At 39.5% G+C, this 18,092-nt stretch overlaps 1 long non-coding RNA gene across 2 annotated transcripts in view; it reads left to right on the top strand.

Moving 5' to 3' along the window:
- Positions 1–15,943: 15,943 nt before the first annotated feature.
- Positions 15,944–18,092, top strand: part of LOC129038081 (uncharacterized) — a 36,315-nt gene continuing 34,166 nt past the window's right edge. Inside the window, exons 1-3 of one of the 2 annotated variants that reach the window (XR_008503070.2) lie at positions 15,944–16,098; positions 16,690–16,898; positions 17,648–17,785. This is a non-coding gene — a long non-coding RNA (uncharacterized LOC129038081). The remainder of the gene's footprint in view (positions 16,099–16,689; positions 16,899–17,647; positions 17,786–18,092) is intronic. The other variant, XR_010126612.1, reaches the window with a different exon arrangement.

The following is an 18,092-nucleotide window of genomic DNA, read 5'->3' as shown; positions in this document are numbered from 1 at the left end:
ATATGATCTATCCTGGAGAATGTTGCATGTGTGCTTCTGAAATATTCTCCTGCTATTGAGTGAAAAGTTCTAAATATGTCTGTTAGGTCTATTTGGTGTATAGTGCTTTCCAAGTTAGCTGTTCATTGATTTTTCTGTCCACATGCCACATGTTCTATCCATTATTCAAAGTGCGGTATTGAAATCTATTGCTATTGTATTGCTGTCAGTTGGTCCACTTGCTGGTATATCATAAGTCCCTTAAGCTATGTTGACTCTTTTTCAGTTTTTCTTTTTTTTCCCTCTGATTGTATGATTTCTAATGACCTGTCTTCAAGTTCACTGATCCTTTTCTTCTGCTAGATCTAGTCTGCTGTTGAACCCTGCTATTGAATTTTTTAGTTCCATTATTGTATACTTTAGCGCTGTGATTTCTGTTTGTTATTATTTAATTTTTAAATCTCTTTGTTGAAATTCTCATTCTGTTCATGAATTTATCTCTTGACCCCAGTGAACATCTTTTTTTTTTTTGGATTGTCCATCATTTCTTATTGTTTCGTAAGAGTTTTTCTTTCTTTCTTTCTTTTTATTATACTTTAAGTTCTAGGGTACATGTGCACAATGTGCAGGTTTGTTACATATGTATACATGTGCCATGTTGGTGTGCTGCATCTATCAACTCATCATTTACATTAGGTATTTCTCCTAATGCTATACCTCCCCCTCCCCCAACCCCATGACAGGCCCCAGTGTGTGATGTTCCCCATTCTGTGTCTAGGTGTTCTCGTTCAATTCCCACCTATGAGTGAGAACACACGGTGTTTGGTTTTCTGTCCTTGCGATAGTTTGCTCAGAATGATGGTTTCTAGCTTCATCCATGTCCCTACAAGGGACATGAACTCATCCTTTTTTATGGCTGCATAGTATTCCATGGTGTATATGTGCCACATTTTCTTAATCCAGTCTATCACTGATGGACATTTGGGTTGGTTCCAAGTCTTTGCTATTGTGAATAGTGCCGCAATAAACATACATGTGCATGTGTCTTTATAGTAGCGTGATTTTTAATCCTGGTATATACCCAGTAATGGGATCGCTGGGTCAAATAGTATTTCTAGTTCTAGATCCTTGAGGAATCACCACACTGTCTTCCACAATGGTTGAACTAGTTTACACTCCCACCAACAGTGTAAAAGTGTTTCTATTTCTCCACATCCTCTCCACACCTATTGTTTCCTGACTTTTTAATGATCGCCGTTCTAACTGGTGTGAGATGGTATCTCATTGTGGTTTTGATTTGCATTTCTCTGATGGCCAGTGATGATGAGCATTTTTTCATGTGTCTGTTGTCTGCATAAATGTCTTCTTTTGAGAAGTGTATGTTCATATCCTTTGCCCACTTTTTGATGGGGTTGTTTGATTTTTTCTTGTAAATTTGTTTAAGTTCTTTGTAGATTCTGGATAATAGCCCTTCAGCAGATGGGTAGATTGCAAAAATCTTCTCTCATTCTGTAGGTTGCCTGTTCACTCTGATGGTAGTTTCTTTTGCTGTGCAGAAGCTCTTTAGGTTAATTAGATCCTATTTGTCAATTTTGGCTTTTGTTGCCATTGCTTTTGGTGTTTTAGACATGAAGTCCTTGCCCATGCCTGTGTCCTGAATGGTATTGCCTAGGTTTTCTTCTAGGGTTTTTATGGTTTTAGGTCTAACATTTAAGTCTTTAATCCATCTTGAATTAATTTTTGTATAAGGTGTAAGGAAGGGGTCAAGTTTCAGCTTTCTACATATTGGTAGCCAGCTTTCCCAATACCATTTATTAAATAGGAAATCCTTTCCCCATTTCTTGTTTTTGTCAGGTTTGTCAAAGATCAGATGGTTGCAGATGTGTGGTATTATTTCTGAGTGCTCTATTCTGTTCCATTGGTGTATATCTCTGTTTTGGTACCAGTACCAAGCTGTTTTGGTTACTGTAGCCTTGTAGTATAGTTTGAAGTCAGGTAGCATGATGCCTCCAGCTTTGTCTTTTTTGCTTAGGATTGTCTTGGCAATGCAGACTCTTTTTTGGTTCCATATGAGCTTTAAAGTAGTTTTCTCCAATTCTGTGAAGAAAGTCATTGGTAGCTTGATGGGGATGGCATTGAATCTATAAATTACCTTGGGCAGTATGGCCATTTTCACGATATTGATTCTTCCTGTCCATGAGCATGGAGTGTTCTTCCATTTGTTTGTGTCCTCTTTTATTTCATTGAGTAGTGGTTTGTAGTTCTCCTTGAAGAGGTCCTCTACATCCCTTGTAAGCTGGATTCCTAGGTATTTTATTTTCTTTGAAGCAATCGTGAATGGGAGTTCAGTCATGATTTGGCTCTCTGTTTGTCTGTTATTGGTGTATAGAATGCTTGTGATTTTTGCACATTGATTTTGTATCCTGAGATTTGCTGAAGTTGCTTATCAGCTTAAGGAGATTGTGGGCTGAGATGATGGGGTTTTCTAAATACACAATCATGTCATCTGCAAACAGGGACAATTTGACTTCCTCTTTTCCTAATTGAATACCTTTTATTTCCTTCTCCTGCCTGATTACCCTGGCCAGACCTTCCAACACTATGTTGAATAGGAGTGGTGAGAGAGGGCATCCCTGTCTTGTGCCAGTTTTCAAAGGGAATGCTTCCAGTTTTTGCCCATTCAGTATGATATTGGCTGTGGGTGTGTCATAAATAGCTATTATTATTTTGAGATACGTCCCATCAATACCTAGTTTATTTAGAGTTTTTAGCATGAAGGGCTGTTGAATTTTGTCAAAGGCCTTTTCTGCATCTATTTATCATGTGGTTTTTCTCTTTGGTTCTGTTTATTTGATGGATTATGTTTATTGATTTGCATATGTTGAACCAGTCTTGCATCCCAGGGATGAAGCCAACTTGATCATGGTGGATAAGCTTTTTGATGTGCTGCTGGATTCAGTTTGCCAATATTTTATTGAGGATTTTTGCATTGATGTTCATCAGGGATATTGGTCTAAAATTCTCTTTTTTTGTTGTGTCCCTGCCAGGCTTTGGTATCAGGATGATGCTGGCCTCATAAAATGAGTTAGGGAGGATTCCCTCTTTTTCTATTGATTGGAAAAGTTTCAGAAAGAATGGTACCAGCTCCTCTTTGTACCTCTGGTAGAATTCGGCTGTGAATCCGTCTGGTCCTGGACTTTTTTTGGTTGGTAGGCTATTAATTATTGCCTCAATTTTAGAGCCTATTATTGGGCTATTCAGGGATTCAGCTTCTTCCTGGTTTAGTCTTGGGAGGGTGTATGTGTCCAGGAATTTATCCATTTCTTCTAGATTTTCTAGTTTATTTGTGTAGAGGTGTTTATAGTATTCTCTGATGGTAGTTTGTAATTCTGTGGGATCGGTGGTGATATCCCCTTTATCATTTTTTATTTCGTCTATTTGATTCTTCTCTCTTTTTTTCTTTATTAGTCTTGCTAGCGGTCTATCAATTTTGTTGATCTTTTCAAAAAACCAGCTCCTGGATTCATTGATTTTTTTGAAAGGTTTTTTGTGTCTCTATCTTCTTCAGTTCTGCTCTGAACTTAGTTATTTCTTGCCTTCTGCTAGCTTTTGAATGTGTTTGCTCTTGCTTCTCTAGTTCTTTTAATTGTGTCGTTAGAGTGTCGATTTTAGATCTTTCCTGCTTTCTCTTCTGGGCATTTAGTGCTATAAATTTCCCTATACACACTGCTTTAAATGTGTCCCAGAGATTCTGGTATGTTGTGTCTTTGTTTCCTTGGTTTCATAGAAAATCTTTATTTCTGCATTCATTTCGTTATGTACCTAGTAATCATTCAGGAGCAGGTTGTTCAGTTTCCATGTAGTTGAGCGGTTTTGAGTGAATTTCTTAATCCTGAGTTCTAATTTGATTGCACTGTGGTCGGAGAGACGTTTGTTATAATTTCTGTTCTTTTACATTCGCTGAGGAGTGCTTTGCTTCCAACTATGTGATCAATTTTGGAAAAGTGCGATTTGGTGCTGAGAAGAATGTATATTCTGTTGATTTGGGGTGGAGAGTTCTGTAGATGTCTAGTAGGTCCGCTTGGTGCAGAGCTGTGTTGAAGTCCTGGATATCCTTGTTAACTTTCTGTCTGGTTGATCTGTCTAATGTTGACAGTGGGGTGTTAAAGTCTCCCATTATTATTGTGTGGGAGTCTAAGTCTCTTTGTAGGTCTCTAAAGACTTGCTTTATGAATCTGGGTGCTCCTGTATTGGGTGCATATATATTTAGGATAGTTAGCTCTTCTTGTTGAGTTGATCCCTTTACCATTATATAATGGCATTCTTTGTCTCTTTTGATCTTTGTTGGTTTAAAGTCTGTTTTATCAGAGACTAGGATTGCAACCCCTGCTTTTTTTTATTTTCCATTTGCTTGGTAGATCTTCCTCCATCCTTTTATTTTGAGCCTATGTGTGTCTCTGCACGTGAGATGGGTTTCCTGAATATAGCACACTGATGGGTCTTGACTTTTTATCAAATTTGCCAGTCTGTGTCTTTTAATTGGGGCATTTAGCCCATTTACATTTAAGGTTAATATTGTTATGTGTGAATTTGATCCTGTTATTATGATGTTAGCTGGTTATTTTGCGCGTTAGTTGATGCAGTTTCTTCCTAGCATCGATGGTCTTTACAATTTGGCATGTTTTTGCAGTTGCTGGTACTGGTTGTTCCTTTCCATGTTTAGTGCTTCCTTCAGGAGCTCTTGTAAGGCAGGCCTGGTGGTGACAAAATCTCTCAGCATTTGCTTGTCTGTAAAGGATTTTATTTCTCTTTCACTTGTGAAGCTTAGTTTGGCTGGATATGAAATTCTGGGTTGAAAATTCTTTCCTTTAAGAATGTTGAATATTGGCTCCCACTCTCTTCTGGCTTGTAGAGTTTCTGCTGAGAGATCCGCTGTTAGTCTGATGGGCTTCCCTTTGTGGGTAACCTGACCTTTCTCTCTGCTGCCCTTAACATTTTTTCCTTCATTTCAACTTTGGTGAATCTGACAATTATGTATCTTGGGGTTGCTCTTCTCGAGGAGTATCTTTGTGGTGTTCTCTGTATTTCCTGAATTTGAATGTTGGCCTGCCTTGCTAGGTTGGGGAAGTTCTCCTGGATAATATCCTGAAGAGTGTTTTCCAACTTGGTTCCATTCTCCCCATCACTTTCAGGTACACCAATTGGACATAGATTTGGTCTTTTCACATAGTCCCATATTTCTTGGAGGCTTTGTTAGTTTCTTTTTATTCTTCTTTCTCTAAACTTCTCGCTTCATTTCATTCATTTGATCTTCAATCACTGATACCCTTTCTTCCACTTGATCGAGTCGGCTACTAAAGTTTGTGCATGTGTCACGTAGTTCTCGTGCCATAGTTTTCAGCTCCATCAGATCATTTAAGGTATTCTCTGTGCTGTTTGTTCTAGTTAGCCATTCGTCTAATCTTTTTTCAAGGTTTTCAGCTTCTTTGCAATGGGTTCGAACATCCTCCTTTAGCTCGGAGAAGTTTGTTATTACCAATCTTGTGAAGCCTACCTCTGCCAGCTCGTCAAAGTCATTCTCCGTTTAGCTTTGTTCTGTTGCTGGCGAGGAGCTGCGATCCTTTGGAGGGGAAGAGGCGCTCTGATTTTTAGAATTTTCAGCTTTTCTCCTCTGATTTCTCCCCATCTTTGTGGTTTTATCTACCTTTGGTCTTTGATAATGGTGACCTACAGATGGGGTTTTGGTGTGGATGTCCTTTTTGTTGATGTTGATGCTCTTCCTTTCTGTTTGGTAGTTTTCCTTCTAACAATCAGGACCCTCAGCTGCAGGTCTGTTGGAGTTTGCTGGAGGTCCACTCTAGACCCTGTTTGCCTGGGTATCACCAGCAGTGGAGGCTGCAGAACAGCAAATATTGCAGAACAGCAAATGTTGCTGCCTGATCCTTCCTCTGGAAGCTTCATCTCAGAGGGGCACCCGGTTGTATGAGGTGTCAGTCGGCCCCTACTGGGAGGTGTTTCCCAGTTAGGCTACTCGAGGGTCAGGGACCCACTTGAGGAGGCAGTCTGTCCATTCTCAGATCTCAAACTCTGTGCTGGGAGAACCACTGCTCTCTTCAAAGCTGTCAGACAGGGACGTTTAAGTCTTGCAGAAGTTTCTGCTGCCTTTTGTTCAGTTGTGCGCTGCCCCCAGAGGTGGAGTCTACAGAGGCAGATAGGCCTCCTTGAGCTGTGGTGGGCTCCACCCAGTTTGAGCTTCCCATCCGCATTGTTTACCTAGTCAAGCCTCAGCAATGGTGGATGCCCCTCCCCCAGCCTCGCTGCTGCTTCGCAGTTCGATCTCTGACGGCTGTGGTAGCAGTGAGCAAGGCTCCGTGGGCATGGGACCTGCCAAGCCAGGCACAGGATATAATCTCCTGGTGTGCCATTTGCTAAGATTGTTGGAAAAGTGCAGTATTAGGGCGGGAGTGTCCCGATTTTCCAGGTACTGTCATGGCTTCCCTTGGCTAGGAAAGGGAATTCCCCGACCCCTCGTGCTTCCTGGGTGAGGCGATGCCCACCCTGCTTTGGCTCACACTCTGTGGGCTGCACCCATTGTCCAACAAGTCCCAGTGAGACGAACCCGGTACCTCAGTTGGAAATGCAGAAATCACCCATCTTTTGCGTCGCTCACACTAGGAGCTATAGACTGGAGCTGTTCCTATTTGGCCATCTTGGAATGAAGTTTTTTTTTGTTTGATTTTCTTTTTTAGACAGAGTCTTGCTCTGTTGCCCAGGCTGGAGTGCAGCGGCGCAATCTCAGCTCACTGCAAGCGATTCTCATGCCTCAGCCTCCCAAGTAGCTGGGATTACACGTGTGTGCCACCATGCCTAGCTAATTTTTTTTGTATTTTTAGTAGAGACAGGGTTTTACCATGTTGGTCAGGCTGGTCTTGAGCTCCTGACCTCAGGTATCCACCTGCCTCAGCTTCCAAAAGTGCTAGGATTGCAGGCATGAGCCAATGCGCCTGGCCCAGTGAGCATCTTTATGACCATTATTTTGAATTCTCCCTGTGGTAAATCATTTGTCTCCATTTCATTAGGGTCAATCTCTGGAGATTTGTCTTTTTCTTTTGTTTAGAACACATTTTTATATTTCTTTAGTTTTCTTGACTCTGTATTGGTTTCCGCACATTAAACAACCACCTCTCCGAGTCTTCACAGACTGGCCTAATATAGAAGAAACTCACCAGTCAGTCCAGCCATAGGTACTGAATGCCTCTCAAATCTTTTTTTTTTTTTTTTGGAGATGGAGCCTTGCTATGTTGCTCAGGCTGGAGTGCAGTGGCGCAATCTCAGCTCATTGCAATCTCCGCCTCCTGGGTTCAAGCAATTCTTCAGCCTCAGCCTCCCAAGTAGCTGGGACTACAGGTACACGCCACCACACCTGGCTAACTTTTTTGTATTTTAGTAGAGATGGGGTTTCACCATGTTACCCAGGCTGGTCTCGAACTCCTGAGCTCAGGCAATCCACCTGCCTCAGCCTCCCAAGCCTCTCAAATCTTTATGGTCATACAGACCGTCATCTTTGTTCTTAGTGACCCCCAGAAGACTAGAGTATGCCAAGTCCCATTAGTGTCCTGAAACAGTCAAGACAGGAGCCAGTCCCTCCTGTAGCAGCTGGAAAAGTTGGGATGTTAGGTGTGTAGTCCAATCCTTTCTCTCCTCAAGTAGAAGCTGTGACCTGGACTTTATCATCATTTGCTCAGCACTGAGCCAGGAAGGGCAGCTGGGGAAAATTCCTGCACTCTCAAAGTGGACACTTTTCAAACCATTTCTTTGCTGTCTGTCACCTCCAAGGGCCTAGCAAATGCTGTCAGATAACTCTGAGAGACAGGCAGTTTAGCTGGAGGCTTGTTTCTGTCTCTGGAGTGAGCCCTGGGAAGGAACTGCAGGAGGTACCCACACACCTATTCAGGCTTCCAGAAGACTACTGATTGCCTGCCCTGTCACCTCCTAGATGCAGGCTGGTTAGAAGTTAGACCCTCAGCTAACTTCTCCAGGCAGCAGCTGGAAAAGTCTGGATGTTAGATGTGTAGTCTAACTCTTTCCATGAAAAAACTGGGAGCTGGGCATTATTGCCTGCTCTGTCTGCACTGAGCCAGAGGGAATAGCCTGTGGAAATATTCGTGTACCCATTTAAAACCATCTTTTTGTTTTCTGTGGTCCCTAGGGACTTGAGAATGGTGAGCCTCATCATCTCTCAGAGCTAGGTGATTTAGGAGCTAGCCCCTCAGGTGCTAACTGTAAAAGTTAGGGGAGTACATTTGTAATCCAAATTCTTTGCTCTTTATCGAGAAGTTGGGAGTTGGGGGTTCCCTACCAATTATAAGGCACTGTGCCCAGGGTTAGATTTATGGCACTAGTGTGTCTCAGCTGCAATGTGGTTATTATCTCAGTTGCCCACTAGGTAGGAGTCTCTCAACTAGTTTCTGGATTTCTCTCAAAGGGAATTAATTCATGTCTTGGTGTTTATTCTGTGTGTTTGTGGGAGGAAGGAAAGTTAGGAGCCTCCTATTCCACTGTCTTACTGGTGTCCTGTTTGTTTTGTTTTCTAATTACCATTTGCCATGTATATGTGGGTATGATGTGTCAAAAAAATAACTGTTGGTTGTGCATAGTGGTTCATGCCTATAATCCCAGCACTTTGGGAGGCTGAGGTGGGTGGATCACTTGTGGACAGGAGTTCGAGACCAGCCTGGCCAACATGGCAAAACCCTGTCTCTACTAAAAATACAAAAAAAAATACAAAATTAGCTGGGTGTGGTGGAGCGCGTCTGTAATCCCAGCTACTCGGGAGGCTGAGGCAGGAGAATTGCTTGAACCCAGGAGGCTGAGGTTGCAGTGGGCTGGAGATCGCACCACTGCATTCCAGCCTGGGTGACAGAGCAAGACTCCATCTGGGGAAAAAAAAAAAAAAGAAAGTGAACTTGGATTGATTGTAAGTATCTATTGCAAACACAAGAACAATCACCAAAAAGGTTTAAAAAGGGAAGTATAATTGATATGTTAAGAAAGGATAAAAATGGAATCTTACAAAATAAAACCAGAAAAGAGAGGAAAAAGTGGAAGACAAAAAAAAAAAAAAAAAAGAAGAAGAAGAAACAAAGGACAAGGACGATGAATAGAAAAAGTAACAAATATGGTAGATATCAATCCAGCTATATAATCACTAACAAAAAACCAAACACCGCATGTTCTCACTCATAGATGGGAATTGAACAATGAGAACACATGGACACAGGAAGGGGAACATCACACTCTGGGGACTGTTGTGGGGTGGGGGGATGGGGGAGGGATAGCATTAGGAGATATACCTAATGCTAAATGGCGAGTTAATGGGTGCAGCACACCAGCATGGGACATGTATACATATGTAACAAACCTGCACATTGTGCACATGTACCCTAAAACTTAAAGTATAATAATAATAAAAATATATATATAGCGAATTAGCTGGGCATGGTGGCATGTTCCTAAAGGCCCAGCAACTCAGGCGAGGCAGGGAGGGACTGAGGCAGGAGGATCTCCTGAGCGAGCCCAAGAGGTCGAGGCTGCAGTGAGCCAGGACACTCACCCTGGGCGACAGAGTGAGACCCTGTCTCAAAAACAGAAACAGAAAAAGAGACTCAATCAGAAAACAAGATCCAACCACCTATATGTTGTCTACCAAAAACCCACTTTAAATTTAAGACACGTATAAATTAAAAGTAAAGTGATGGAGAAACATATAACATGTTAACACTAATCAAAAGAAGCTGCAGTAGCTAAATTGTATTAGACAAAGTTGACTTCAGATCAAGGATAAAGAGCAGCATTACATTACATTGTAGCATTATAATGATGGAAGTGTCAGTCATCCCAGAAGACATACAAACCTTAATGTGTATGCACCTAACAAGACAGTGTCAAAATATGAGACTAAAACCAATAGAACTGTAATGAAAAATAGTGTATTAGAGATGGAGACTTCAACACCCATGTAACAGTAATTGACAGATCCAGCAGGCAGAAAATTAGTAAGGATATAGCAGAACTGAACAGCATCATCATTCCACTGGATCTAATTGACATCTATAAACTATTTCATTCAAAACAAAATTCCATTCTCAAGCTCACATAAAATATTCATCAAGATAGACTACATTCTGGATCATAAAACACACTTTAACGAATTATAAGACTAGAAATCATACAAAATATGCTATCAGACCACAATAGAATTAAATGAGAAATCAATAACAGAAAGCTAGAAAACTTCAGAATACTTGTAGAATAAACAATACACTTCTAAATAACACATAGATCAGAGAAGAAGTTTTAAGAGAAATTTAAAATTTAAAAATAGCTCAAACTAAATAAAAATTAAGATACAGCTTATAAATTTATAGGATACAGTGAAAGCAGTGCTTAGAGGGAAATTTATAGTACTGAATGCATATATTAGAAAAGAAAAATCTAAAATCAGTAATTTAAGTTTCCACTTAGAACACTAGAAAAAGAAGAATACATTTCAACCCAAAGCAAGCAGAAGAAAAGAAATAAAAATTAGAATTGAACAATGAGAACCCATGGACACAGGAAGGGGAACATCACACTTCGGGGACTGTTGTGGGGTGGGGGGAGGGGGGAGGGATAGCATTGGGAGATATACCTAATGCTAGATGACGAGTTGATGGGTGCAGCACACCAGCATGGCACATGTATACATATGTAACTTACCTGCACGTTGCGCACATGTACCATAGAGCCTAAAGTATGATAATAATAATAATAATAATAATAATAATAATAAAGAAAAAAAAATTAGAGCAAAAGCCAATGAAATTGAAAAGAGGAAATAGAGAAAAATCAACAAAACCAAAAGCTAATTCTTTGAGGAGATCAAAAAACTTGAAAAAACTCTAACCAGGTTAACTAAGAGAAAAAGAAGACACAAATTACTAATCAGAAATGAAAGAGGGGTCATCACTATTTATTCCATGGATATTAAAGGGATAGTAGAGAAATATGAGCAACTGTGGTTACGAATTTGATAACCTAGATGAAATGATCTAATTCTATGAAAGACACAATCTATCAAAACTCACACAAGGAGAAGTAGGCCTATGTCTATTTAAAAATGGAATTAATAATATCTAGGCAATTAGAACAGGCCTGTAGCTATTTAAAAATGGAATTAATAATATCTTCCCCAAAGAGAAAAACTAGGCCCAGATGGATTCACTGGTGAATTCTACCAAACATTTAAGGAAGAAATTATACCAATTTTCTATATCCTCTTCCAGAAAATAGATGCACTGTAAATATTTCCTAACTCATTCTAGGAGGCCAACATTGCCCTAATACCAAAACCAGACACAGATGTTACAAGAAAGGAAAACAACAGACCAGTGTCTTTCATAACACAGATGCAAAAATTCTGAATAAAATATTAGCAAATTGAATCCAACAATGTATTAAAAAAAATACACTATGACCAAGTGGAATTTATTCCAGGTATATAAGGTTGATTCCACATCCAGAATCAATATATCACACCAATAGGCTAAAGAAGAAAAATTATGTAATCATATTAATAGATACAGAAAAGTATTTGACAAATTTGAGATAATTATAGTCTCTCAATTTTTTTTATTTTTATTATTATTCTTTTTTGAGACAGAGTGTCACTCTGTCACCCAGATTGCGATCATGGCTTACTACTACAGCCTTCCCCTTCCAGTTCAAGTGATTCACGTGCCTCAACCTCCCGAGTACCTGGGATTACAGGCATGCGCCACCCACGCCCGGCTAATTTTTGTATTTTTATTAAAGATGGGGTTTCACTCTGTTGGCCAGGCTGGTCTGAAACTCCTGGCCTCAAGTGATCCGCTGGCCTTGGTCTTCCAAAGTGTTGGGATTACAGGCGTGAGCCACTGTGCCTGGCCTCATTTCATCTTAATCTTGATAAAAACTTATAATTTTTCTAGCAATGTAGATGAAATAGAACTGTGATTTATTATGCATGATTTACACAAGTGAATGATCCATGTGTTTGTTGTTTTCTTTTTCCAATTTTTATCCTTTCTTCACTCTGCATATACATCCCAGAATGCCTTTCCCCTCAGTGCTGTGTTTATGTCATCAGTGTTTGACAGAAGAGAGTGTCTTGGGTAAGGGTGTCCAGTCATCATTCTTATCAGGCTAACTGTCCTGAAGAACTGTTGTTCTATTGTTTGGGTTTTCTTGCTATGAATTTATACTCATCATTTTATTTACATTTGATTTTGTTGGTAGATAACATATAGAAAGAATGAACTCTTGATCTGCTTGACAGTTTTATATTTTGCTATAAATTAACAAAATGCCATTCTTATTACAGTTTGACTTTTAGTGCAGCTTCCCTGTGAGCAAAGAATGTATAGACCTGCAACTCTAGTGTTGCAAACACCTTGACAATTTTATTTCACAATGAAAATTTATGGATTTGTAATCTACTTGGTATCTGTGTGGTTGGTTAATGTACTCTTGAGAGATAGCCTCACTCAGTTTGTTGATAAAATCATATATCAGAGCTTATGAGAGAGAACCAGAAGTGACAAAGTGACATCACTAAGGAAACTGCCTATGCAGCCATTGCCCTTCTCCAAGAGGCATCACCTCTGTCTCATTGAGCAAGACCTGGAAATTTCTATCTCAAGAGAGTGCTATAAGGCATAAATGAGATGATTTATATAAAATGCCCAGAATAATACTTATTAAGTAACATTTTATTATTATTATTCATATATTTCCTTCCTTGTAAGCTAGCCATCAAAGCCTGCCAGAGATTGTATATTGAGCACAAAACGATAGCAAGGGGAGTCCTATAACTCATGGCACTAGGTTTCAATAATGGAAAACATCAATCCCTAGAAAGACATCTTCATGCAAGTAATACATGATTTTATTTCCATAATCTGAGAAATTTAGTCTGTTGGCAGTCATCTGTCTTACTCACTTAGCATTTTGTCTATGGGGAAGACAAAATTGTCCTTTCAGGTTAAATGTTTTATGTTTGTTTTGATACATTTTGTGTTGACTGTATTCTCTGAGAAAAATATTTTTCCAAGTTTTTGTTTTTCCTGTGTATTGCCTAGGAAACTTTGGTGCATCCTTTGCTTATGAAATGAAATTTATTTCTTATTGAATGTCTTGAAAGTTCCTTAAATGTACTATTTGGATAACTTTAGAAAACAATATTTGAATCAAAAATGCATTTGTATCATTGGTCAGCTGTAATGCAGTTGACTTTGAAATATTCTGAATCTGGGCAATAAATATAGTTTCAAATATATATACAGTGATAACTCATCCTAGCCTATGTGCAGCTAGTTTTAAAATTTGGGTAAGAATAGAAACTTAGTGTATAAATTTTTAAATTTTCCTAAGTGATTCTTTTAAAAACTCATTCTAGTTAGAATGAGACAAGAGGGCCCTCCATAGAGTGATGCATAATATCCAATTTTGGTGTGATGTTTAAAAATAAGGCAAAGGATTTAAATTTCCAATAATAATTATGATGAAGAAGCATTTATATGGAGGCTCATTTTTAAAAATACTTTTACATTTATTTTCTAAATATAGTTTTATAGCAATTCTATAGGGGTAGGTATTATTTTTGTTGAAATAATGCATAGTCAAACAACAGTCTTTGATCACTTATGTGATTAATAAAATGAGTATACATAAACAAAACAGTCAGCCTCTTGCAGAGTTTATATCTGAGAGACCCAGAAAAGTTATACCATCTAAAATGAAACATATCAGTGAGCACAACTGAATGTAATAGAGAGCAGGTGGCATTTTCAATCTGGTGACAATGTTTTTCAATCTGGCATTTTCAATCTGGTGAGAAAGAGAAATTAGCTTTTAGCCCTTTGGGTGACTGAGATGTCAAATTTATATTTTTTAAACTTCTTATGATGGAAAATTTTAAACATAAAAGTTGATATAATTAGGTAACAAACTCCCCTGTACTCACTTTTGCCAATCCTGTTTTCTCTGTTTCCCCACCACATTTTTTGTGGAGAGAGGGTGAGGTGGAGGGAGTGTTTTAAAGTGAAATCCAGACATAGCATTTCACTTTAAACATCTCAGTTTGTATGTCTTAGAGATAAGGACTATTTTATTTTATTTATATAGGTGCATACTGTTATCACATTCAGCAAATTTAGCAGTAATCCCTTACTATAAGCAGTGGCTTGGCCAAATAGTAAGTGGAAAACTAGGATTTGAATACAGGTTTTCTGGTTCCAGCTTTTGCTATTTGATTCTTTTATATACCATTTTAAGCAAAGAACAGTTTTTTCATTTTAAAAGAGTATATGCTTTAAAGGGAGTATGGATTGAAGAGTTATGATTTTAATATATTGATTGAGACTTCATAAATAAGGGAAAGAGTAGGTGACTGCTGTAGACAGTGAACAGTTTGCTTGCTAAATATATTTATAGTTTTCCTTTATTTCTCTTCTGACATCAGTAAAAATATATTTGCCCATCATCTTTGTTTTCCTGGGTCAATTCATAGCTCAGGAGAAAATAGGCGCTCTTCTCAATGAGGTCCTCACCAACCTTAAGATTTAAAGATATTGCCTTATCTGTTCTTTGTAAGTCTCAGGGCTGAGTTTCCATGAGCACATTATTGGCAAAAGCAATCTTTACCTAGGTGAATTACTTCTGATTTTCTGCTGTAAATATCCCTTCCCTCCCCCAGCGAATGGCATTAATATGGTACCCTCTTTTGTCAGCCAGTGTCCAACATAGTTTCAAATATGTATACAATGATAACTCATCCTAACCTGTGTGCTGCTAGTTTTAAAATCTGGTTAAGAATACAAACTATTTAGTGTGTAAATTTTTACATTGTCCTAAGTGATTCTTTTAAACACTCATTCTAGTTAGTTTTTAAAATTTAATGAGACATGTATTGCTGTTGCACACTCTAAATCCTAGTTAATCCTATAAATATGTTAGCATAATACATATCCAACAGAAACAGTCGACTGGGGAAAACTGGCAGATATGCCAACTCTGTCTTCTGAGGATGAGCCTTTTATTCCTGGATCAGTCATTCATTCATTGCACAAATATTTATATAGGACTTGCCTTGTGCCAGACAGTATTTTAGATGCTCAGAACACGTAAGTGAATAAAATAGACAAAAATCGGCTGGGTGTGGTGGCTCACGCCTGTAATCCCAGCACTTTGGGAAGCTGAGGCAGGGGGATCATGAGATCGAGAGATTGAGACCATCTTGGCCAACATGGTGAAACCCTGTCTCTACTAAAAATAAAAAAAATTAGCTGGGCGTGGTGGTGTGTGCCTGTAGTCCCAGCTACTCAGGAGGCTGAGGCAGGAGGATCACTTGAACCCAGGAGGCGGAGGTTGCAGTGGGCCGAGATAGCGCCACTAAAAATCATCCCACTTTCCTAGAGCTTACATTTAGTAAACTTCAACGGAGGATTTTAGCAATGGTCTTCTTTTTCAGCTTATGTTCATTTACCCACTTATTTGCTAATTCCTACATCGGCATTACATATCTTAACATCATTCTGGTGGAGTGGAAAGGATGTAGTATATCCCGTTGTTCTTTAACACATAGTTGGTTTCCACTTACATCTTCCCAGATATTGCCCAGATTATTCTGTATCCTCTCTCAAGTATCCTTCATTCTTATATGGGAATACAGTATTCCTGCCTAGTCAGTATTAGAAGTTAGAACTAAGGGCACAAGCTGTAGTTTTGGGGGCATGCATGTGCCAAGAGAAACAGAGCCATGCTACATTGAAGGGTATGGGAGGTGTTTTAAAAAACAAGGGGAGCAAGGTAGGATCTCACACTTTGGGGGCAGAGTTCACATACTTATGATGTCACAAAATTTCCTGCCAATAGGGAGGCAGGAAGGGGTCACAGGGTTCTATTCTTGAGGAGAAGGCTAGGATAGCCCTCAGTGTAAAAAAGCTCTATCGAAAACAGAGTAACCAAACGATGAAAGCTGAAGGAGAACACTCCCGGCAGGCAGAAACAGAAAGAAGGTGAAGAGAAGAAATAAAAGAGAAGGTAAGCTGGGAACATAAGCAGTAGAAGTGAAAAAAAGGTTGTGATTTGAGGGGAGAAGTCAGGAGGGGAATGTTGAGCATACAAAGCACCAGAAAAAATTTTTACTTCTCTTGACATCACCAAGGAATGTATTTGACATGTGGTGTGGCTTTTTATTTTTCCTTGCTGTTAACAGATACTCACTGAGATCCTGCTACATGTAAAGAAAGCATTGTGATAAATGTGGTGGGAAATGAAGGATTCAGGGTGATTGTCCTCTAGGGACTTTTAATCTAGATAGAGAGACAAGATATATGCCCAGGAAAAGCTTAGTAACAATACAAGGCTGTGTATGATTGTGTGCACGTAAGTGATTCAGATAAGAAGTTGAGATTAAAGAGAAAGATCTCAGTTCTTGCTGGTGAGGGACACAGGGTCAGTCTGTGGCCCCAAGAGGATTTGGTTGGGGTATGAGAAGGAGGAAGAGTCCCGGAAACTAAGTAGGAGTCAAGACAAGGAGACTGGCCTTGATGGGTGTTTAAGAATGGGAAGAAATCCCAAAGGGACTGAGGAAATCTAATTCATTTGACTCCTTTTGTTTTTTTCACTCAGTGCTTGTTTGTGTGAAACCTGGGATAATTAGACTATATGGCATTCTAATCCTCATCTATACTCTCACTGGTTCTGCCCTTCTGTGGTTGGCCTTCAACCTCTTGACCTGGGTGAATATAGAAATCCCAGGCAGTTCTGAAGTCTGCTCAGTGTTCTCTTTGCAATCTGCAGTGGTGAGGTCACATGTTGGATTCCTCTATCAAAATCAAGTAAGTTCTGTTCTTGAAAGGGAGGGTCCAGCTCCAATCCAGTCCCTTCCAGAGATTGTCAGCCTCTTTTTCTGTCCTAGTATACCTGAAGGAAACATTCCTGCCAGTAATAGTGGCTCATTTCAAAGCATATCTTATCCAGGGGCCCTCTAGGGATACCAGGTCAGGTTGACTCATGATTCTAGATATTTTTGCAGCATCCTTCTCCCTCTACCCCTACGCTTCCCCTGAGCTGCCATTTGTTCCTGCCTTAAAGTCCCTGAACTGCATCTTTTAGCTATCTGGGCACTTAGACTCAGGAAGGGGGCCCTAGAAAGCTGTTAACCTTTCTTCTCTCTCCTTCGCTAATTCAGACTACTTCATATTTGATTGAATTTTCATGATCAGCACCCTTCTTCTCTCCTTCCTGAGCTTCATACTCCTGGCCTTCCCTCATTTCTTTCATGATACCTGAAAATGCACCTTAACTGTGCAATCACCTTCATCATTATAAGTAAGGAATAGGAGGAAGGAGATTTCCTCAATAATCCTGATTCTGGGTGGGGTGGTGTTCCATTAGACATAGTCTCTTGGAAACTGCTCAGGGACTGCTAAGGAAAAGCAAGATCCAGTGGGAGAAAAAGGAAAAAAAAACCCAGAGTAGGGAGAGCTAAAATGACATCTTAAGGTTCTGGGAATTAGCCCTTAGGCAGTAGACTAAGCTAACTGGTGATGGGTCATCACTTTTTTTTCTTTTTTTTGAGTAACAGGTATCTGTGTGTTCCTTGCATTACTGCTGCACTCTTTGCATGCTTTGAAAGTAAATAAGTTATACAAGGAAGTGAAAATCACTCTTCTCTACCCATTTTTCATCCTTTGATGCAGTGCCACACTATTTCCCTTACCTGGTAAGTATTCTTGGGGCTTTGCGAGTGGAAGTTGGGATAGGTCCTGAATCTAGGACCATCATATCTATCAGTTTCAACTGTTTCCCTTGCTACTTTCTAGGCATTATTTGGTACAATGGCTTCTCATTTGCTCGTCGCAGCTGTTCTTACTCTGTTAGAATTCTGCCTTCATAGAAGGCAAAGAATCTCTTTCTCTTATAAATTCTGTTAGAACCATGTCTTGAAGATAAGAGAATTTGTAAAATAAATTGTAGTAGGGCAAGGCTGGGATAAATAAATGGGATTAATAGAGTAACCCACACTTATT

Source organism: Pongo pygmaeus, chromosome 5 (assembly GCF_028885625.2).
Source record: "Pongo pygmaeus isolate AG05252 chromosome 5, NHGRI_mPonPyg2-v2.0_pri, whole genome shotgun sequence".
NCBI classification, from domain to species: Eukaryota; Metazoa; Chordata; class Mammalia; order Primates; family Hominidae; genus Pongo; species Pongo pygmaeus.
The sequence above is the reverse complement of the archived record's forward strand: the minus strand, read 5'-3'. Positions and strand labels throughout refer to the sequence as shown.